We start from the raw sequence: 24901 nt of genomic DNA, 5'->3' as shown, positions 1-24901 counted from the left end.
AATATATGTATATCACGCTTTCTTTGTGAAGATTTCCCCTCCCATTGACGATATTATGGTCAGAAATATTATGGTCTACTCATGCAGTTTCAAGTTTTCAGTCAGAGATGTGACTGAAGTGACATTCATTTCAACAGCGTGTTGTTCTGCTTGTCAGAGGACGAGGTTTCACGTGGTGAATACTGAAGTATTGTCTTGAATACGTGACACTGCAATTGATTGGTTCATGGCTTTGTTTTGCTTTGGTTTGGGCTGTTGCAGCAGCACGATAGAAACGTGTCAGAAAAAAAATATTTGTGAGCAATTTTGGACATGCTCACATTTTTTTTTTTTTAAATAGTGGGTGTGTATGTGTTTAAGTAAAACATCACCATATCCTGCCTCATATACTAACCGTTGTTGAGTAAAAACCACACACACACACACACATACACACACACACACACACACACACACACACACACACACACACACACACGTATTTATATATATATTTTTGTTCTGTTTTTCTTCTTGAGGTTTTTGAAATTGACCAAAATAACTTAATTTATAATGACTTAAATGATCAGATTCTATCTACAGTCTGAGTTATTGAGGTTCAAAGTATTTGTCATCCTGGTTAGTAGAACTGATATACAGTACAGTTCTCTTTGATTTGTCAAAATGACACCTTTAATGTACTCTAAACATATAGTGATAAAATCCTGTCACATGCTTACAAGGGTTTTTTTTTTTTTTTCATGATCAGTTGATTTTCAGATTGTGCCCTCTAATTCTGAGAACTCACTGTGTGTTTGGGATTTTAATTTTCTATCTGCTGAGTTGACTAAAAGTGTCAAGTGTGCAGAAAGGTAGACAGAGTATGTTTTGTTTTTTCATATTTTGTTTTAATAAACAATCAATGTGTGAACTACTGAAGGGAGTTTTAATTTATAATATCTGGGCACAGATAACAATTTACCTGCATCTTTTGAATTTACACAAAACTAAATTAGATTTTCACTGATATATTAATACTGATAATACAGTTAATCAAGTTTTACAACAATACATTTCAAGACAATTAGAAATAAAATTAGAAAATAGTTTTGCTCCATTGTTTTGCTGGTATTTCCTCTCCTTGCTCTGCTTTGTTGTTTTTGTTTTTGCTGCTGTCTCTGCCTGCTGCTCTTCTTTGCAGAGCTTTCTTTGGGTTATTCTGTCCCCAAATTTACTTTTTTGAAAATCTGAGGTCTCTGTCAGTGTCTCTGAATGTTTCACAGCCATCAAGTTACAATATTAAACAGACACGAACCCAGTTAGCAGTAGGTAGAGTTAGCATCAGCCTGTAATGTGTCTCATATTCTTACAAATTAACATTTTGTCTTTTATTCCTGTCGTATTTGAAATAGTCAGAAATAATTATCATTAGTATCAATATTACTAACAACTCTACTAACTGTAATTAACTGACAGCCTCGCAAGTTCAAACAAGATACAAAAATAACGGATTCAACCACACACACACACACACACCCTACAACATGCGCATACATACACATACACATACACACACACACACACACACACACACACACACACACCCCTACCTACCTACCTACAGTACCTACCTAAGAGGAGACTCATGGGCCTTGTATGGGTTTTGTGGGTTTTGTATTTAGCACTGACTGTATAATAGACTGTGATGTTTGTGTGTTTTGTGTTTCCTGTTGTCTGCTGGTGCCTTTTGAAATACTGGGTTATTAGTGACTGTTAACTGACTGTTTGTATGGGAAGACATCCTGTGTTTGGTTGGCTGGATAACAGACTTGCACTCTGACTGGCGTCTCGGCCCTCGTCAAACCGCTCCAACACCATGAAACAATTAATCCCAAAGCCTTCACTGATAACAAACAGTTGATTTATTTTAGACACTACTTGAGGCTATTCTTCTGGCCTCTACCAGATGGCACAAAAAAATGTGTTAACTAAGGTATTTTACAGTTCTACAGACATACATTGACTCCTCCATAAACACAGTTTCCATCTTAAATACACTTTTAAAGGTAAAGTTAAATCACAAGGCATCAGATTTCAATCGTTTCACTGGACATTCATTTTCAAGGAGACACACACTTTGTTTTTCAATCACTCGGAAGCCACGGATTCTCCAAAACCTTACACTAAAACCATAACGGAGCATCTGCTGGACCCCAGAGACGTCCTACCATTCATGACCACATACAATCAGGACTGCAGGATACTAAATACACCCATCAAATGCAACTTCCACAAAACACAGCTCTCTCACCAACAGGAAAAACTAAAATCTTGAGCACATTTTAGTCAGATCCTATATTTTTGTGCCGCCTGGTAGAAGCGAAAAGAATAGTCTAGTGTCCAAAAAAACCCCTACTGTGTTATTATCAGTGTGGGCTTTGAGTTTAATTGTTTCATGGTGTGTGTGTGTTGGTCGAATGGAGAAAATGGCTGAATGCCTCCATGCCGTGGGTGAGTTTGGGGAAAGAGCATTTGCTCCCACTGAGCCATGTAGATGTTGACACAGGCCGTACTGTAGCAAACATCTTCCCCCGTGGCTGTTCCATGTATCTGTAAATACTGCTGTGAATTTAATATCAAGTCATTACTGGTGAGATTGATTTCCCGCAGTGTGAGGAGTTCTGGGTCTAGTCACCGAGGGTCTGAATGCCTGCAGGCCAAGATCGGTGTTGATGTTAGCATAAAAGCTTTTCTATATCTGTGGTGAAGAGAAATGAGTGGTCCAGGAATGTTTTGTGTTTGATTTTGTCTATGAAGTCCTTTCAAATAGCTCGGGTGTGTTTGTGATAGTGGATTAGTGATTTATTGATTTATTGTGCTGAGTTATGATTTACTGTTGCAATCTGAAATAATTGGACAGCCCTGGGGAACATCATAAGGAACTGTCCACACGCTGGGATCTTTGTGGATTTTTAGTAAAAGGTAGAAAATATGGGTTATGGGTGGATTTTGGCCTATGAGAAAGTTATTTTGTTTTTCTTGGAGTGTATTAAAGATTGAGATGATCTGTAGGGAGTGTGATAGGGGTATGTATATCGGGTTTCTATTGTTTGATTGTGTATGTGTTTCCAGTAAATATTGTTTATTATTCTCTATGATTATGCTTGATCCCTTGTCTGCTGGCTTAAGGATAATATCTGTGTTCTTTTTGAGTTGGGCAAGAGCCAACCGGTAATGTTTTGTTATTTGTCTTATACAATAGACTGTAGTCTGAGTGAAATGACTGATTGTTGATTATGTTTAATGTCTATATGTGTGGTGCAGTGGTGTGAAGCTACATTTTTCCAAAAATGGTAAATACTCAAAGTGATCTGATAATCCCCCATGTCCAGTCCCCTGTGGTGTGGGGATGAAGGTCAGGCCTCTACTCAGTAGTTCCTCCTGTGGGCCTGAAAGAGAAAATGTTTTGGATAAATTCATGATATTGTTGTGGATGATGTATATTTGTTTGTTTTATCCTTTTGTAAAGCGTCCTTGGGTTTGTGAAAGGTGCTATATAAATCTCACGTAGTAGTAGTAGTAGTAGTAGTAGTAGTAGTAGTAGTAGTAGTAGTAGTAGTCATCAAGGTTATAAGTTTAACTGGTCCAGTCAGTCTGTGAGAGTGTTTACTGCTATTTCCTTAGCCCAGTGGACCAGGTTGTGTGGTTCTTCTTTGAATTTGCTGTTATTGCTAATGAAAGTGTTGAGTTGTCTGCTGGGAATAAAATGGAAGGCAGTCAGTAAAACCGATGGCAGGAGTGTAGATTGTGGCGTTAGGTAAGGACCCAGCAGCTGCCCTTCACAGTTCCTGTAATTGTTTTCTGCCTGGTTGCTGAAAGTGTTGTTAACACTTAAAAATAGGACGACTGGGTTTTGGGATTGGTTGACAGCTTCTGTAGGACTTTAGTGATATGAAGGAAACTGGCACCTGGAAAACTATCTATCTGTATGTCTGGGTTTTGGTATTAATAATAATAACTACAATAATAATTTACTAATAACTTTAAATAGCACCTTTCATACAAGAAATGCAGCTCAAAAAAGTGAATTACAACACAAGAAATTGCATGAAAAAGTCATTAAGTGAACATGTTAAAAAAACAACATAAGATAGCAAATAACACCTACTTTATAATAATTATAACACTAAGATTAAATCAGTTAAATTGAATACATAGACTGCATACCATAAGATATGAGGTATCTAGACAGTACCTAGGTCTTGATTAGTCAAAGTAAGTGTCTTTCAGCTTAACCCAGGTTTAAACTTACTGTGGCCATCTGTGTAAGGCACAACTCAACTGGGGTGTGCAAATTGGAGTTGCTTTTAAAAACATTGCCTATTATTTAATCTAACTGCCTGATCTGGAGTGTTTTGTGGAAAGTATTGCAAAACTAATATGTGATGTTTGCTTTGGATTGGCTAAGGAGGATGTTTTTACTCTGCATCACCTCTTCCTGTAAATGGGGTGGCATATGCTATGGGAGTGGTGGGATCTGGGGTGGAGGGGGAGGAAATTGATAGCATTTGTCATGAAAAGTACAAAAAAGGATATTTTGTGGTGGTCCTGCCGAAGCCATTGCCATACTGTGGGATTGTGAAAATGGGTGGAGGGTGCGTGGAGAACCAGCTGCGTAGACTTGGTCAAAGGACATGCAGCCCCTGATTGACCTACAGTAAATTGTGAAGCTGTTGTTGCTGTACAATGTCCAAAGTGTTGTTTTTGAGTTTGTGCCTAAGTCATTTGACTTTATCAATTATTCAGGATGATTTTGATAATGATAACATTTTAGGTTTTTAAAACTTTACCTTTTAACGGCCAAATCTGTAGCCACTTCATATGTCGGACCTACTATAACAGAGTACACTTTTCCAGGGTTCTATAAACACGTTATATTTGTTTGTATCAAAGTATCATCTTGTTATACTTGCTTTTTTTCTCCAGTGCTACCTGCGAGAGTATTTTTACTACTTTCATTCTGTTTCTGTGAATAGGTGGCTTGGTATAAATTAGAATTTTAGTCATATATCGCTGAATTGATTATGTGTACTTATATATTTATTACAGGTTGTGGTGTTTGCAGTGAAAAATCTGTCAGGCGAGTGTTTGAGTATTTCTTTAGTTTTCATTATTTAACTGAATTAATCTGGTTCTGTGGATATGCTCTCTCTCTCTCTCTCTGTGATTATGTTTTCACTTTAGTGTTTATGAATACAGGACTGTAGCCGTCTTTCCACTGCGGTTACTTTTCCGTTTATCATGTAACCTACTTTATCTACAACCTCATAAACACGTTACCTCTTTATTTGGTGACATGTCACAACATACTGTAAACATGTTTAGCTCTGACTTTTCTTTATCAAAACTGAGCCATCGCTGTATTCAGGATGTTTTGACATACTTGTGTAGTGTTATACTAAAAAATCTTCTCAAATGTAAAGAATGTCAGACTTTTGCACTTTTACTGCAACATGTACCATTATTGATTATTAACACACCCATTTTATCAGTATTTACAACAGCTCTTTCAGACGTAGACAAGCCACCACGGATAAACAGAGGTGATTACAGTTGATATGATGCATCTAGTCAGTACAGTTTAGATGGTTGACATACAAAGATGTAAAGTGGGAAATTTTGTTTTGCTATTCTTGTCAGAGGGTGAAAACCCATTATAAGGTTTGTTTTCTTTTTTTTTCCTGACAGGAGAACAAAACGGATATCATGTGCAGTGCAGTTTTGATGCTGAGCTGACTATCTGATAACAAACAGCTGTTGTTCACTTCTCACATATGAAACAAGGTAGCATCACTGCTTTCTGTAGCTCTACACCTGACCTTGATTTAACTGTTAAAATGTTGTTTGTCCTCGTGGGAAGCAAGACAATTTTTTGCCTCTTTTGGACAGTAGATGGTTTAGTGGATAGAACAGGAAACAAGGGGAGAGGGATGTGTATGGCTGGACATGTGCAGTAACAATTTGGGAAACCACAGCGATCCTATTTTTAAAAATTAATTTGAATTCAATCTGGACATTATTTGCTTGTATCCAACCAACACCCAAAGAGTTTCAGTCAATATATCAAACATCCAAGTGATGACATGAAAATGTGAAACCAGAGAATATTTGGCATTGAACCCATTATCACAATAGTTCCCTGATAACAGATCAGTTAACTAATTGTTGTCATTCATTTTGACACAGGTGGGAACAAAGATCCTAAACCAGCGTCTCACCCAAACCACACGGCACCACATTTTACAGTAAATAGACATATCACAGTGTTCAATGTGCTGCGCTCTGTCACATGTTAATACACAAATAGTGCATTACATAAATAGTGTTGACAGTGTGGTGAGAAGGACTCTCTGCCCCTGAGGTATTTTATTTCAATCTGCATTTGACTTTATCTGTCAGGACATCTTCCAAGGGCAGCAGCTGTTCTTTTTATGGCTGAACACGAGTGTCAATACGCTGCATGTAAAATGTGTCTCAATCAAGTGATACATTTTCAAAACTAATACCAATACTATAAAATACTAATACTTTATTAAAAACATTCACATGATAATATCTGCATGATTTACTCAATATTTTTCATTCAAGTATTATTTGGTATCTCGCATAATCTTGGCTACAGCTACGTACTATAAATAAGCACAAGTGTTTTAATACACACTTACAAACACTGTTGCCATCATTGAATAGCTACAGTACAGTCAGTGTGTTTTCAGTCCAGTGACCTTCATCAGGCATTTCACATATATGATAACAAATCCGTACACACATATAAATACCCTATAAATGTTGATGGACTACATATCTATTAAATACATGTATCCTTTTTACAGTGTGCAGGACCCTATGTTTGATTGCTTGACTCACCACTTAGTCCACTGTGTATGGAGTGCAGTATGAATTAGTAAAAACCAAAATCCTGTCCTACCTGTCATCTTCTGCAAGTCCAGTATTTGTCCTGTTAAGTTTAAATGCAGATTGAAAAGAATAAATTGTTGTTTTCAAATAGGTGATTATTCTTTGTTTACTGATTTAATTAAATGTTCACGAGGCATACTTCACAGTTGTATAATGACTTCTGCAGTTCTGGAGGAGCTACGTTAAGTAAATAAACTTATAAATACGACTGAGGAACTAGGAACTTAAGGAAGTTAACATCCTTTAGCCCCTGTTGACTCTTTTTTTTACTAATCTGTTTTTTGTTACATTTGTGGAAGATTGAATTGGAAAATTAAATTCTCATGATTTACCTTTAAGTTACAGGATATTAATGTATTACTGTGTAGGAGACACTGAATACTAGCAGCACACAAAATAAAAGCACAAAATTGAACTTAAATTTAGCTTAGAGAGCATGAGTTGCAGCAGAGAGATAAATATTTCATGTGTGAGCTCATTTTATTTCTGATTTTAGTTGATAACACTGTGTGTGAGAACAGAAGTCCAAAGTTTAGTGAAGATAATAATGTTGGCAGCACATGTGCGTGCAGGGAGTCTAGGTGTAAACAAAGGCCTGGCAGCATATACATAACAGGCATTGCTTTAACTTGTACATTTGTTTGGTTGCAAAAACGTTGAATGTAACAGCTTCTCTGGAATTTTAGACACATTTTTGGCTCATTGATTATCTTGTGATGTGATGCTTTTGTTCTAGGAATCACTCAGCTATTGTCAGTGACCTGTATAGGAACCTCAACTAGATGTAAATTTTCTACAGTAGGTCATGTACTGAGAATTGAAACATATTGACTCTGGATTTTCCCTGTGCTCCGCCGCCTCAGTGACTTACTGATATTAAACCTCTCACTTCCTTTTTGAAGCCACTTTGTTTACCAGCCAACACAATATTTTTACTGGAGGCTTCTCTGCTCGCTTATACCTTCAGTTTACTGTTGAAAAGGATGTGTTCTCTTCAGCACGTGTCTGGTGAAGAACAACACACGACTGTGTTACTTTTCAGTCAAACATTTTGTGTTGATACAGTGAGTACGTCGTGGGTGTTAGGTGATATTATTAAACTAGTTCAGGCCTAAAATAGGTGCATTTGCTGATATCCACGGTCAATGTTTGTCATTTTACAATGTACATTAGCATTATTATTTAAGTTAAAATCCAGTGGTCAAATGTGACAAAGTACATTTGCTCAAGTACTGTAATTAAGTACAGTTTTTAGGTACTTGTACTTTACTTGATATAAGCATCAAATATTGTCACTCCATCACATTTATCTGACAGCTAGTTACTGTTCAGATTAATGTTGGAATAATGACGCACTTATGAATTACAATACAGAGTTTTCAACCTTTTAGACTTGTGAGCTCTTGTATAAAATCAGTGTGTTGTGTTTTTGTCATATTCCAGGTGTCTGAGTTGTTAACAGCTCCACCAAACACACACCAGTGCATCAGTATTAACAATCTAATGACATTTTACTACAGACCAAGTACTTTTACTTGTAATACTTTAAGTAAATTTAGCTGATAATAGCTCTGTACATAAAGTTAAATAGTGTTTAACAGTGTGGTATTAGTACTCTTACATAAGTAAAGGATCTAATTTAATTCCAGCAAAAATATTTTGAGTTCTTCTGATAACATAAGTCATACGCCACATGAGTTTTGGCATTTCCTTTCTGCTTTGCTGTCATGAAATACGCATGCAGTAGTAAAAAAGTTTCTAAATCAAGAAGTGATGAGTTTCAAAATCCTGACACAGTTGAGACATGTCAGTCAAAACAAATATCAACCTCATGGTGGTACAAGAGGAATTAGTTAGTAGGGGATCACCAAAGTTTGTAGGATCATCCTCTGGACACCATGGATATCTGGACCAAATTTTACGATAATCAATCCAAAAGTTGTTGAGCTATTTTAGTCTGGACCAAAATGTTAGACTTACCAATAAATAGATATTGCCATCTGTAGAGCCACAGTGTTATGAGGCATTATTACAGCATTATTAGGCAATAGAGCTATCAGGATCACAAAATATAATAGACACAAATACGGATAACAAATGATGTAATTCAATATACGTCACTGATATGAAGCTTTTATGGTGTTTTCTTTTCGGGCTGCGTCAGAGAGGTGATGACTCAGCTCTATGGTCATGTGACATTGTAGTTATTGTTGTACTGGACTACATGAAGTCACGAGGGTAACTGTGCAAAAAGGGATGGATAAAATACAGTAACAGGAGCACCTGGATATTTGTATAGAACAAATCTCCCTATCAAGACTGTCTATCTAACTAGTATAACATAATCCAGTTTAATGACATCATGTTTCATTTATCAGTAAAGTGACAGCTAGAGTTACAGTAGATGGCACGTGGAACCAGAGGAGCTGCACTGAGTCATTGTCATCTCACTGCCTTCTGAAAACCTGTTTTGGCACGTACCTGAAAACTCGCTTTACAGTCAGGCTTCAACATTTGAGTGTGTTTGATAGGACTTTTGTGCACTTGAAGATCTGCTGATTATTATTACAAGGGGGCCTCAGTTCATTCCCTGATGAACACCACCAAATCAAGTTGATTAATCTGATATTTTTAGAGACAAATCATGCTGTTGGACCATAGATTGTATATAAAGATGGACGTAGTGAGATTTTTTGTATGTATTTGAGTCTGTTTGGAGCCAGGATCTTCCAAATAAAGAGGTGTAGCCTTTCACACTCTGCAAGCACACCCCGCTACCTCGACCCAAAGTAAACGCTAACTTACTACAAAGCGAGCAGTCTACATTTGGGCAAACATTAGCTAAATTGTGCAAACACTGTAAGTATCATAATCAAGTAACATGACACTTACCAAAATATTGCGTCAATTGTCAAACTCAGTGCCAGTCCCGATGACGGGGAGAGCAGCAGGTGATTGAATAGCCAATCACAGCTATCGATCAACATCCATATGACTTCAAATCTTTTTAATGGAGCAATAATTTCCAAAATGACCACCAGCACACTTACAGTAATATTACTAGTCACCTAAATTTAGTGATTTGGAGACAGACCTCAGGCTGTGGTCATTGCCACTTGAGTTGATGTAAGAATAAACCAATATCAACTGTTTTTTTTTTTTGAGTTTCAATGACATTTATGATCATCTGTCAGGCTAATGGATTTGGGATGCAATAATTTACTGTTGAGTGATCTGTGGGTCCGATCCAAACTAAAAATGTGACAGGGGAAACTCACCTGATAAAGTCACAAACTTCTATTTTAGATTTAATTATATTGTGTATGTATTTTTGTTAGTGTACACCCCTCTGATACGGATTTTACCCTTTTTCCCATTGCATTTTGACTGTGTATGATTGTAAAGACTATATTAACATAAAGTAATGGTACTACATGAGGAAATTGATAATAATGGTGGTTGCATTTCTTTCATACAAAAAATGCAGTTCAAACAAATACAATGAGAGCATCTTTAGCTGTAATGTGACGTATCCTTGTGAGTGAAATGGAATATGTGGATGGGAGAGGGATTTATTGGATCACTCAAGTGTTTGTGGCTTAATAAATATGGAGCAATATGGAACTCTGCTGACTTATAAAGCTGTAGGGGACCATCAGCTTCCATCCACAGTTGAGGATGAAGGAAAAACTAATAAATGAGACCTTAACCCCAGTCTTTAGAAATGTAAACAACATTTTTGCCAACTGACATCCCAACACACAATGTGATACTGCTACATAAACCATGAGCTAACGGTCAACACAGTTTTATATGGTTTGCTAGTTGCCCCAAACCACATTTAATTGGATACATTTTTTTGTATTTTCCCCCAAGTTCAAGATAAGTCATCAAAGGGAAAAGAGAGAGGAATGTGGATAAAAATACTCAAATTACTTAAAAAGACCGATAACTGAAAAAATTAACACTGGGACACATGATTGTGTTATTTGGCAAAAATGATTTGATGAAAAGGCACGACACAAGTTCTAACAGGCTGGGTGTGTTGTACTGTATGGCTTGAATAATAAACATATACTGTATATCGAAGGCTTCTCCTTGATCTACTTTGGCTCAGAGTCAGCGAGAGCCAGAGGTTTAAGAATGGAGAAAAATACATAGCTTAAATGAATTAATTACCACTTTTGTGAACTTGGATTTTACAGTACTTGATTCTGAACCTACTTTCTGTTTAGAGGCATTTGTCAGTTTTAAAGTATGAACCAATAGGTCGGACGCTATAATTAGATTCTGCTGTTACCGCTCACTGTAGTCCTCTGAACAATAGTTGTTTTCTTCAACCATCATCATGAGTCAGGTGACTAACCCTTCACACTGACAGGACCAACATTTATATGTGAGCTATGATTTAGTGTTGCATTTACTTCTTTAATTTGGCCCATATTACACTAACGATCAAAGAATCAAATGTCTGTAACTTGAATTCTTCACAGGGTAAATTTAGGATAAGAACCCAGGTTCAGGCTGAAGGTTAATTGAGAATAAAGCTACAGTATGTTAAAATTAAGGGTTCAGATTCAGTCCTCATAAAAATACCTTTGATGTACAGTCTGTGCTGATGCAGACAGTGACCCTCTGGCAAAATTGCTGTCTCATCACCTGATTGTTTGTCCAAGAAAGCGTGGGAAGAAGACGAAGAGACACAGAGCAATAGAAAGAGACAGAAAAGGAAAGAAGAGGAAAACTGGAAAAATTTGAGCCTGGTTTAAACTTTTTTTTTTTCATAACATTGTATGTGTCTATATTGAATATCTACTAATATAGACACATGTAAGAACAAGGCAAGCTGCAACCACAAATAAAAAGTATTAAATAATGAAAATAAAGTAGTGAATCTAAAATACCAGCGATTGTAAATTAGGTGTTGTGATGCTCCAGTGCAAAATGAATGATGATGAAAGGCAGAGAGGCAAAGATGAAGACCAAAGTTTTATTTGGGGAAGTAAATTTCTACACAGTTCAAAGAGACATAATGATTTTTTTATCATCAGTCCTTGAGAGACATAAAGGACTCATGAGAAAAAATTCAAAGGCAAAGGGGAAAAGGATATAAATAACACTGAAATGAATTTGAATACATATATCATTTAAAACAATGAAAGAGTAGATGAGACAGATTAAACACTGACCACCCACCCACCTGTCTCTCTCTCTTTCTCTCCATTTCATACTCACACACAGGCACAAACAGGCTTTAGGTTTAGTCAAAATGCTGCCCACACAAAACCTTCTTTGCATCTATCGGTTATGTGTGGGACGGCTTTTCAGACATTGCCTCATGCATCAAACAACATTTTATAATTGTTAACGCATGTGAAATGATGCGAGACAGACTCAAAAACCACGTACACATGGCCAAACGTGTAGAACATATAGTGAAAACCTTCTGTCTCGGACTTCAAGTGTTGTGGAGATTAAAGTTATGCATACGGTTTTACCTCCATCAAGAGTGTGTTTGTTTTCAGGCTGTGTTTAAAGTTGGATACCTCAAAAACTCATTTACAGTTTTCCAAAAAGCAATTATCCTGAAGTCAAGCAGTGCAGACAAAGATCGATTTGTTTTTTCCAGAAGGGACGTTTTGCTTTTGTTGTCAGGAATTACAGAACTCTATTTGGATAGTGATGTGATTTTGATCCAGATTTTACAATTTAAACTGTTTTCTGTCATTCATTTAATAGATGCAAAGCTATAGCTAAGGTGTGTGCTAACTTAATTCATCATAATGTTAATATTGACAGTTTATAAAACATGTAGATTCCATTTGATTATGAAACAAGTTGTAGTCATCTGGCATCTTTCAGTGGTTAACATGAGACATTTAATTCCAGTGATGAGGGCACGCTGGTATCTCAGATTGATAATGAAAATGCTGTGCAGTAGTAGAAACTTCAGTTAACTTCAGTTAAACTTCTTTTTATAAGTAATGTGTATGCACAATAAGAATGCAGCTCTTTCCCGCACGGAAACTGGGTTTTTCTGAATGTGTGTGTATGTAGATGTGTGTGTGTGTGTGTGTGTGTGTGTGTGTGTGTATCTCGGTACCACACCACAGACTCTGCACCATTCACACAGATGTTTATGAGTCAGTGTGATTATAACACTGCACCAACGAAAATGATAACATCTATGAGAAAATTTGGGCAACATGTTAGTTGAAATCGCATCAGCACACCACACATTTCTACAGAAATCCATAGAATAGTAATTAAAAAAAAAAAAAAAAAAGCATTAACCCCTTTTCTACTAATTGTACTACTTCTCTATAGATCATACATTTTTCATAACTAATAGAGTAGTATGACGCATGGTGTGTAATGTATGCAGGTAACAGCACAGTAGATGCCTTAGTGCAGAACATGGACGATGCCAAACAAAGAACAGAACAAGCCTGATTTATCTCCAAACAAGATTAAACAGGTGTGTAATTTACAGATAATTGCAGTTGTAGGTTTTACAGTAAGCTGTTTCACCTGTGCATGGAGAGATATAACACTACACATACTGTTTAAAACTTTATGAATTGGTTTTGAAAACTGTGTATGTAATTTACTTTTGTGGAAACACAGACTGTCAGTGTTGACTGAGATTGTACTCATTGTTCAGCACTGATGCTTTTTCATTCTACAATCAACTAAAAAACACTAGAAGAGCTCGGAGTCCTCACTTTTGTCTTTCCAGCGCAGTTTCCTGTGAGTGATGCTCACACTTGTAAAGCGACACTTGATTTGTTTTGAAAAAAAAACGTTTTTAAGAATCAACTCTTGGGTTAAATGTTAAAATGGGGATGTTTTTTTTCTTCTGTTGCAGGACTGAGAAACGGTTTCATAGCACGACTATCAGGCTGATTTCTACCACATTCAACCATGCTGACAACCGGAGGGGAAACCACCTGAGCAAAGCTCATCTGGTAGGAGTTTTACACATTTGTAAACTATTGTTCTGGCAGTCTGATCATTGCCTTGTTAATAATATCACTCGGCTTTGGGTGACGGGCTCAGGGATACAACCTGACAGTTTAAGAGGCTTTGAAGCAACAAACATGGCTTTCATGAAAAATGACCTCGGGCCCACTTATTAGACACTTTAACTCTCTGCCTGTTAGCTGCGTGATATCTAGTTTTGCTGTTCTTGTTCTTGTTTCTTTCTGTGGTTGTTGTCTTTGGTTTTTCTTCAGCTTTTGATTGTAGGGTGGGTATGTTTGGAAGTCAGTTTGCAGGGCTTATTTTTTTTGTGTGATGAAAAAAAAATTAAACATGTTTATGTGACATACTTCCTAATGATTTCTCTTCTGTGCAGCAACTTTAACAGCTGTTTTAAGATAACAAATGAATATTAGGCGCTCAGTAAAGAAAGGACAACACACACTGATGTTACTCTAAAATTCGCTCAAATTCAGTTTGTGGTTTTTCTTTGCTTTATTAGTATGCAGCTCAGGATACTCTCACTTAGAGGTGTCTTGTCAAGTGTTTGACTCTTGATGGTCCCTTAAATGTGTGAAACCTGTACTGTAAAAATAATTAAGGACATAAAAAACCCTCTAGCACAGCTTCAGTTACTGTATGTAGGTTACAGCAGGGCAATGCAGTGACTGAAGCAATGCACTGCATGCTTGCGTGCCTTTGAACAAGACATCAATACTGAACTACACTGTTGTACGTTGCAGGGTTCACAATACTTGAAGACTTTGTCTTGTGTTGTTTTTTTTATGTTTTTAATTCCACATAGAGAGCAATTTAATACCTGTTTCACAATCATACTGTTCAAAGTATGAAAGTATGAAGGAAGACCAGTCAGCCTTGAATGATTTATTATCATATCATATTCTATCAGTACTTCTTGGTAGGATCTCAAAGTTAAACAAAAGCCAGTTCAAATCAAACCTTTCATAGGAAATTAGACTCAGTTCAGTGTAATTGTGGCTGCAATACTGTCTCTATTGTAATAGTTGACGTAAGATAGGTGATCCAGACCTTTAATGTGGAGCCATATCACAGGATTGAAATGCAAATGAATAAATACAATAATTAGAACTATATCAGTTGGCTTAATTTGAATTTTAACAAGGAGGTGAAACATGGAGATAAAATCTATGAAGGTTCATAAGATAGCGTGACATTGCAACATCCATTGTGCAGTGATATTTTAAAGAGACTTCATGGGTCACTCATTGTACATATAGCATACTAGCACCTGTGCGCTATTTTAATATTATGGAAATGCCCTTCACACTTTTTTATTTTTATTTTATAGAAGCCTGTCTGCAAACGATGTGAAAAGATAAACTGGTGGTAGGTCACTGGGGTATTTTTTCACTGCAGCTGCCACAAAAACAAGCACAAACCAATCATTCAACGTGCAAACTTCTCATTAACACCATACAGAAAATGTCCTATGCCAGTCTTCTCTCCTCCTTCCCTTCCCTCTGTTCTCCTCTCTGCTGTTAGCCGTTTAGTCTTCTCATGCTGCATGACTGACAGTGAGTGCAACTGCAGTAGCTCAGATTAATTAGCTAAAGTGGAGAGCACCCATTCATCACTAAGTCAGTAAGATCAGTAAGGGTTATAGCGCCAGACCCGGGGGGGAGTTGCGACCCCTGGCAGCTCATACATTATCGTGTGTATGTGTTTGTGTGTATGTAAATGGATATTTTGGAGCTTTATACATCGTAGAGAGACTGCCTGGCAACAGAGGTGACTTCAAGACCTATAAATCAGCTGATGAAGTACTTTAAAAAAACTGATGAGAGTGAAAAGATAGTACTTAAAACAAGTAAAAGTGGGACTTTTGTCAAGGTTAGATGATTATTGTGTTTACTGAGAGGGTTACCAGATGTTGAAGAGAAATAAAATGACATTAAATGAAAAGGAAGACGCACATAAACTTCACTTTGATTATATAACTGTAATTATTGCCTCGTCTGGAGTTCTCACAGTAACATATCTGGAGTTCTCTTGGCTTGACTGGGTTTAATAAAGACCAGTCACAACATGTTTACACCTTCATCACAGTTCTTTAAGCGCTATCAAGTTGCCCGTGTGTTTGGAGACTGCGGCGGCAGTTTGTTGGATCACTTGCAAGAACAACATGTCAGACCTAAGATGATTATTGGTACCTTTTAATTTAACGTTTGTCTTTCTTACAGTTGGCAGTTGTCGCGTCATTGTTGCGTGCATGTAGACAAAGCCACTGTAGGTGATCAATCACTGCTGTAAAATAAACATTTTATTACTGCAAAAATACTGCTGTTCTGGGCTTTTGTCAGCATAATGACTCACATTTTCTTAACCAGTAAAGGATGATTTTACAGTGTTACAGGTTTAACAGACCACTATGTAGGATTTAGTGGCATCGAGCATGAGGGTTGCAGATTGTAACCAATTAAATACCCCACTTCCCTCACCCTCCTCTTCAAAGCTTATAGGAGAGGCTATGATGGCCATGACACTTGCGAAAAAAAAGGACAGGCCCTCTCTTGAGCCAGTGTTTGGTTTGTCTATGCTGGTTTGTTATGTGACCCTCACATTTGATGCGTTTAGAAATAATTGTGCTTTAACTGTTTAAATGAGGCTTTGATCCCTTGTCAGCAGGCTGGCGTGCTCTGTTTTTGATTTAATGCTCATTTATTTGTCTGTTCATGGGCTGTTTTGCTATTTGACTCTGCAGCGTATACCGTGCCCCACTTTAGTTGGCCGTGTTGTATCATACTGTGGTGTTTGCCCTTGATACCAATGTGGGAGATAGATGTCATTAACTGACTATTATGTATTAGATGTGCTTACCCAAAGCAATTAGGCCTACATCCCTGCAGCTATGAATGTTTCTTTGTTTCTTTGCAACAAGAGTCAAAATCACCCCTCAAGGCCCAGATGACTCAGGGGAGCAAAAAGTGAGCTCCCCGGAATCCACAGTACAGTTCACACCCTGACTAAGTGGAAACTTAAAGTGCAGCACAACCGTTCCCAGTCGTCTTCCCAGTGCTCAGTCCTTATCCAAACAAACGACTATGAGTACGTGCATCAGTGCATGTGTGTTTTATGGAAGCATGTGTGTGGCACATTCTGTGTGAGTATGTATCTCAGTACATAGATGCATATGTGTACCTGTATTTGTGGCAAAGTTGCTCTTAGACATGTCCAGGCGTATTGTCAGTCAATGCTGCACAGAACCCTTGAGGCATTGCAATGACACACACACATATAAAGTAGCAGACGTCCATTTTCCCGCTTAAAAGTCCTGCACAAGTCCTCTTTTCCTACATTGGGTTTGTTTTGACAGCTGTGTCTGTAAGCAGATCACAAGTTGTGGTAAATGTCCCACCGCTATCATTCTCAGACCAGATGCATAAACGGTGGGTCCACACAAAAACCATGCATACACCATTTCCCTCACATAAGCTGGTATTTATAAATGTTGAACCTGTTCACCTCACACTGGAACAATCGTACACTTGGCTTTCCAAAGAAATGAAGGTTTTTGTGATAAGGTGGAGAAGAATTACAGGGTGATGAATCACACAAAGTTTTATACATCTGGCCCTTAGTCTGTGGCTCAGCCATTTTATCTCTACTTTCATCTCTTTAGTCATCAAATAAACTTTTTTCCAGTGAAATGAAGCGGCATGAAGAGATGCTTAAACGCAGAGTAGTTACATTAATGAACCATGACAGTGGTTCAGGTCCCTGAAATTAAAGAAGCTAAATAGATCATCATTTATTTTAATATTTACACCTCTGACATGTCAAAATATCTTATGAAAAAAAAAATATTGGTTGCTTTATGCATCCAGTAACATCACTGGTCACTGCTGTTGGGTTGTGGGCTAAAGTAAGAGCTTCTTCAGTTGAACATGTTTTAAAGTGGATATGAAGCAGAGTCAAAGTCAGTCAAGTTAACATGATTTACTAAATGGATTTCCACTCTAATTAACAACTATATGACCACCATGACAAATGTAAAGAACAGGGTTAATTGGCTTGGCTGAGTTCAACACATACCACGGTAGAGACAGAGAAAGAAAGACAGTGATGGAAATAGAGAAAGATAGAGATGATGAAAGATATAGACGATGGAAGATGGAGATAGAGAGATAGAGATGGTGAAAGATACAGACGGTGAAAGATGGAGGTAGAAAAAAAGGAGATAGTGAAAGATCCAGACGGTGAAAGATGGAGATGATGAAAGATACAGACGGTGAAATATGGAGATAGAGAGATAGAGATAGTGAAAGATACAGACGGTGAAAGATGGAGATAGAGAAAGATAGAAATGGTTGGACAATGGAAGATGGAGACTGAGGAGCCACAGGACAGAGGAAGACAAAAGGGAGGGAACTATTGTATTGCTCTTGGATGTGTGAATTACTTTTACAGGGTTTAAAGTTAAGGACAAAACACATGGGATCAAACCAGACTCCAGATATGACAGTTCAGGTCACAATGCCTCATATGGAACCTACTCTCTCCTCGATGGTCAAGGATAGTCTGGAGATGTGCTTTCAAAGTTGGGAGACAATGATGCGACCTTTTATGACCCATCAGTGCAGAAAGTCATGTGCCAGGAATATAAATACATACAGCATGATTATGACCTCTGGCATATTGTGCAGTAGTCGTCAAAAAAACGACTGCTGCCATGTCATAAAGAGGTATTTGAGTGGATCAGATTGACCACAAACCGTCTCTGGGTTTTTGTGAGGGAAGTATGACAAAAAGTTAAAGGAGAAGTGGATCTCAATCCTCCATCATGTTACCATTGTGCATCACTGGGTGTCTGGTAAGATAATGACCACCCTACGTACACTCCTGAGGAAGAGAGTCAGCACTCATGGCTCCTCTTTAGCTCTGCTTCCTTTCAGCACCTGTAGAAGATTGACAAGCAGCTCCTGAAAAAATGGCAAAAACCACGCTGGGTATTCACACTGGACAGCTAGTGGGGGTCACCTCGGTATTTGAAACATGTAACCCCTAGTAATTGTAATGGATGGGGCATCAGATCCCCCTAAAAAGCTGACTCCAAAACACACTGGACATTTAACACTCACAGAAAACCTGCTGTGCCTCATTTGTATTCATGTTCAGCAACAGTGAAAAGCAGCTGTGAGCTTGGTGCCAAAGCTTTGGGTCTGTCCTGTAGGTCCTGCGGGTCGCCACTACTTCACCCCTGAATGTCTTGAGCTGAGCCATACATATTTCTGGTCCTCAAAACTGGTATTTTAATTCAACAGAGCGGAACTTAACATGGCGCGTCGGAGGATAGAAGAAGAATATAGTGCTGCATATAAGATGCATACAGGCCGTGGATGTATTACAGGCAGTAAAGTTACTTTTTACAGTGAGCTTAGCGGTTTCTGCAGCTGTCTTCTGTGTTTCAGGCTTTTCTCCAACTTTCAGCATAAAGATTGGTGGTAATGAAAATTGCAGAAAGCGCAAACCCTACAGTTTGTGTGGCTTTCGTCAGCAGAGGTGCACACATGCAGAACTCTCCAATATCACAAACCACCAACTTTCATGTATTTTGCTTCTTTTACCTCTCTATAGTATTTCATGTATTACACAAACTATTAAAATGAGTACAGCTACTGTAGCAATGTGACTCATGAAGGTTCCCCTAAATTTAATCCAGGATTTAGCTGAAACATCTGTATTGAGTCTGTTGTCCACATCTGGCTGCATCAGATTCTTTCCTTTGACTTCATTAAATACCTGCAGCATCACACAGCAGCAGAGATAATAACTGTCTTTAAATTGAGAAAGTGCAGGTGACACAGCAGCAGTAGCTTTGGTCAGGTTCTAATGGCAATCTTCCATGCCAAGAAAATATGGCAAGAAAATATTCGTTGCCAGTTTACGAGAGACACTGAACTACTACTAATGCAGTTTAATAGCTCTACAATTATTTCTATTTTAATTAAATTAAAATGTTAAATTAGAGTGTTCATGCAACATTATTTTGGAGACCAATTTGTGCTTCAAAGTGACCGTGAAGGTGAATCAACACCTCTCTTAAACTGTTTCAATTATAATCTTTATGAAGGTTTGACTTATTTGATTTAGGTGTGTATAGTACTTAACTCATCCACAGTAACAGTAATGTTCAGTACAGACGTCAGATGATTCATTTAATCTGGAAAAAGAGGAATGTCAGTCAAGTCCAATGCCTTCACCTTTGATCCCTAGCCAATGCATACAGTCGGTTATAAGTACTTCTCAGCCCGCTTAATGCTGATGCAGGTTTCCACTTCATCAAAAGGGACGACAAGACAAAACATCTACTCATCCATCAAACTGGGTAATCGTCTTTCAGCTATAATGAATAGGCTGATTTACCAAGTGGCATGGCGTAAACTATGATCTTTAACCAAACTGCAATTTGTATTCGCACTTACTATAGAGTGTTAGAGAGGAGCCTCACAAATAGCAGGGGTAGTCCAGGTTAGCTAAATGAAAAACCTCAAAGGCAAATAAGAAGCTCTGGTCAAGATTTGTAAAGAACATTGTTGGATAAATATAGAAAAGTATATAAAGTGACATTTTGTGACATGATCTTCACATCGGCCTTCTACTTAAGAGTTGGATTTCTGACAGCTATGGTATGTCTCTCTGTCTCTCTCTTTTTTTTTTACAATCTCTAGGCTACAGAGGTAAAAAAAATACCGCAGTACAGTACAAAAAAAAAACAAAAAACAGCTGCAGAGTCACCACTGCTGGAGGTTTTAAAAAAAATCCCATCACACTCAATTTAATTTAAAAAAGGAGGAAGTAATGTATAACTAGTTTCACTTTTAATAAATTGCTACAAATACTTAAGGCTACAATAAAATTGACAATTTAAGTTAAAAAATGAATTCAGTAATTTTCTTTTACTGCTTATCCTTTAGTATAGTAGTATAGAGACAGACAACCATTCACACCTACCGGACATTTAAGACAAGGCACATGTCATACACAGGGGTAACTCAATGTGCATTACGTAAAAACTAAATATCAGATGATTAAATAGTAAGAATTGGAAGCATAAAAACACACAATTTTTTTTTTAAAGTCACCAATTAGCCTAACTTGCATGTCAGTGTAAGAGGAAGCTGGAGTACCCAGAGAGAGGCCACGCAGCCGCAGGGAGAACATGGAAACCCCACGAAGAAAGACACCAGTTGGCTGGTTGGGTTACAACCCAGAACCCTCCTGCTGTAAGGCAACATAGCTAACCTCTGCACCACCATGCTGTCCCAATTAAATGAATAAATAAAACAGCCTTGAATTAAATGAAACATTAATTACCCCATTGATCAGAATGATTGAAAAATAATACTTGTACTTTTCTTATGTGCAAAGGCAGCTCTGATGGAAATGTTTTTGGTAGTTAACACATGGTCACTTTATCTAAGTGCCTAAATATTTTAACTTAATCCACCTGTCATCATTTTACTATATATTATATTTTACACTTGCACTATGTTCTGATTTTGATTCAAGGCTCATCAAGCTTTTACCTTGATACATTTCAAAGCTCAATGTATTGAACATTCATCTTACAAATGATCCTTGTGTTATTATATTGAGCTGGCAGGGTTGCAGCTTCACTGTCCTATATGCTGTACATTAGGACCTAGTCCTTTCTGATTCTTATTAAATCTACATGAAGGCAGCCACAGACAGAGATGAGATGCGGCTGCTGTGAATATCTATACATAATTGGTAACAAGCTTTAAAAGCATCATGTCACTTTCTGTTCGATAAATGTACTCCACAGTGTTTACTGCCCCTCAGAGGGCTAAATACAGATCCACTTTATCAGGCGGGTAAGACAAAGCACTGAGTCATCGATCAGACCGGTTAATCTGGTCCTGTCCCTTCAGTAAATTATTCATCATAGTTATTTGTCTTTGTCCAGAGTGAAATAGATCACTGGAGTGAATGGGCACCTCTGTTAATTCCCCCTTTTTCTTGACTGTCTTCTATAAAGACAGTCGTACTGTTGTTTACTTTTTAGGAGAAGCTGATTGTGGTTTCAGATCAAACACTACTGCAGATGTAACTTTACTTAACAGTTTTAGCTTCTGGGCCCTCTGGGTAATTTGTTCTAAATCAATAGTGACATTTTAAAATTTATCTCTGAAATATTTGTCTTCACATCATGAGAATCTGATTTCATGCATCGTTGTTGACAGAGATATCTCAATTGTGCTGAGGTTAACAAAAACCAAAACAAAAAAACAACACACAAACAAACATAAAACCAGTCTGTGTGGGAGTGAAACATCTTTTCATAGCGATAATCTAGAGTCTGAAACTATGTGGTGCTCTACTTAAAGGGCAGCCGAGTAATTTATCTCTTCAGCTCTTTTAACAGAATGATTAACAACGTCACCAAAGTTGAGAGATTTCAAACCTTCTCGGTGTAAATGGCTACAGTGTGAGGAGATGGGTTATAAATGGAAGAGTGTAATTTATCTTTATACACTTCGTACATGGTCTTTAATCATGGTGTCTACCTATAGTACCTTCAGATGGCTGAAGAAATTAAGCCTCCGGAGAAGAAGAGCCTGTCGGTTGTGTTTTTAGATGACTGGGGAAATTTGTCTTGTAGCCTGTGTGTGTGTTTGTGTGTGTGTGTGTGTGTGTGTGTGTGTGCGCATTTACACAAGATAACTCAATTTTTTTTAAAGTTGTGTAATGTTGCTCTTTTAATCTTTTGTGCATTTTAATTGTATCTATCATAGACAGGACACACTACAGGATTCATACTGTTTGTGGTGCAATGCCAGACTGCCATAGGTTTATATGTATACTCGTTACTAGAATAAATAAGTTAAGAGCCACACATAGAGAGAGCATGTATTATGAACTATGAGACCATGTTGTTAAAAAAGTAACCACAACTAGACATTGCAGGAGAGTAGGAGTGTCTGAATGTGGTCACAAGGCTGTCTGTAGGTCATGTCTTCAGATTATTTAAAAAGACTGTTAAAAAATGAACACAGCATATGATGCATGATATTCTGTGGCCAAACACTATTCTATACTTTATTTGGACCACAGTCAAAACATCTGACATGTGTTGTCTTTACATGGCAGTCAGAGTATCATTTGCTAAAAGCCTAAAGTATAAATATCTGCAGCCTTCTGTCTCATCGTTTCCAGTGATGCACAAAGCTCTGGGGAGGAGGTCTTATTGTCTGTTGTGCGGCCAAAACTGTAAGGCAAAGCCTCAAAGTAAAAAACTCTGCTTTAATCTGTTTATACTGCCCAGCCAGAGTCCATCATGACTAAATAAAGCGTGGTCAAATCAAAGTGACCCTAATTATTAGTCTTTAAAGTAAATCTGACGCTGTAAATTATGTTTATGTAAACTATGGTTTCAGGAATTTTAATTGTGATGGAAGCGATTCAGGCCCTGTTTCTTTGTTCTATCTATCAAAAAGCACATTTAACAAGACAGTGCAAAGTACAAAGTCAGTAGATGAAAACCAATCCATAAATAACAGAGTTGGTATGAGTGTTATATTTCACAGATTAAATGGTTTAAGGCTCTGCAGTAAATTCATAAGACCGTTTGTGCATAATGACTTCTTGACAATAACCTGCAGAAGAAGTGTTGCCTTTGCTTCTGCTTGTCAGAGTGATCTGAGTGGACGGGTAGATGATATCCAGACTGTGGAAAACAAACAGAGGCCGATCACGTTCGCATCAGTTCACCAGTCTGTGTCAGACTGCGTTGACGTCACTAATGTCGGCCATTTCCTCTGCAGAGAGCATTAATTTGTGCAGGTGACTCAGGCGGTCTCCAAACATTTGTACTTCTTCCTGTCACTGCTTTTTTAGTGCAATGAGAGTGGGTGCAGGAATTGTGTTGCTTCCCATACTTTTCCACATTTCTTTTTATAGATGTTAGATTAACAGCTTAATGTTTTTAATGTGTCAGCTGTGTGCGTAGCCTCAGATACTGTGGTGGTGAACTTGTAGCTTTAAAGTGAAACTGAAAAGTCAGACATGATTTAACATAGCGCTCTAATCTTCCAGATTTTTAAACTCAGATTTTTACTCACAACAGAATAATGGTTTAGACATTTAAACACAAATGTAATTTCTCTTGTTGCATTTGTGACCAAAATAGTGAAAGTAAAATAAATAACATTAATTAAATAAGAGTGAGAGGATCATCACTGGATTGAACTGTGCCTATTTTCAGTGCACATCTGTCCGACATTTCCTTTGTTTCCGTCCATGGTGCCTCATAGTGTGTGAGTGTGTGTGAGCTTTCATGTCAACATGATCCAGAAACGGGCCAAAAGGTTTGTCAGGAAATCAGAAAGCTGCTCACAATGACGTAGGACAGTATACACAGATGTTTACTAAATACCAGTGTTGTAGTGAGGAAATTACATATTTACATTTGCCAACTTGCTTTTTGTGTAGACAATAATTATGCTTGTACGCAAGCCTGTTTTTACTCCGATCAGAAAATAGTTGAGTGTCACAAACCTTAGGGACCTCACGTGGGATACATTATTCCCCTAGGCGGACCGTGCTGAGATACCCTTACTCAGTATATTATGGGGATTTGGAAGGAAAAACAAAATCTAATAAGCACATTTGAGTTTTACATATTGCTGCAATTGTTTGCTGATAATCAGAATATGATCTTTTAACTTGATTACAACTCTATCATCACTCTAATTAGACAGGAATGAAGGAAGGTATAGCTTGTTAGTTCATTTAATGTTTGATACAAGTCTAAATCTGAAAGAATCAGGCTAACAGGCTAAATTTATCCTAGAATACCATCTGACACCTCGACCAAAAACTCACAACTATTATTATTATTAAAAGCAGAGGAAACCTTCATCAGGCCAGTCACAGAGCAAAACCCTCAGTGGGAGAATTT

The 24901-nt window shown here is 37.6% G+C and overlaps 1 protein-coding gene and 1 long non-coding RNA gene across 3 annotated transcripts in view; one reads left to right on the top strand and one right to left on the bottom strand.

The window, feature by feature from the left end:
- The window catches only part of LOC128373043 (uncharacterized), an 82290-nt gene that overhangs the window by 56204 nt on the left and 1185 nt on the right, over positions 1 to 24901 (top strand). For both annotated transcript variants that reach the window (XR_008322929.1, XR_008322930.1), the window contains exon 4: positions 13826 to 13925. This is a non-coding gene — a long non-coding RNA (uncharacterized LOC128373043). The remainder of the gene's footprint in view (positions 1 to 13825; positions 13926 to 24901) is intronic.
- The window catches only part of mrps5 (mitochondrial ribosomal protein S5), a 264703-nt gene continuing 245452 nt past the window's right edge, over positions 5651 to 24901 (bottom strand). Inside the window, exon 13 of the transcript XR_008322928.1 lies at positions 5651 to 5666. The gene's annotated coding sequence lies outside the window, so the exon portion shown is untranslated. The remainder of the gene's footprint in view (positions 5667 to 24901) is intronic.

The sequence above is a fragment of the Scomber japonicus genome, chromosome 14, assembly GCF_027409825.1.
Source record: "Scomber japonicus isolate fScoJap1 chromosome 14, fScoJap1.pri, whole genome shotgun sequence".
Classification (NCBI taxonomy): Eukaryota; Metazoa; Chordata; class Actinopteri; order Scombriformes; family Scombridae; genus Scomber; species Scomber japonicus.
This window is presented reverse-complemented; position numbering and strand designations above follow the sequence as displayed.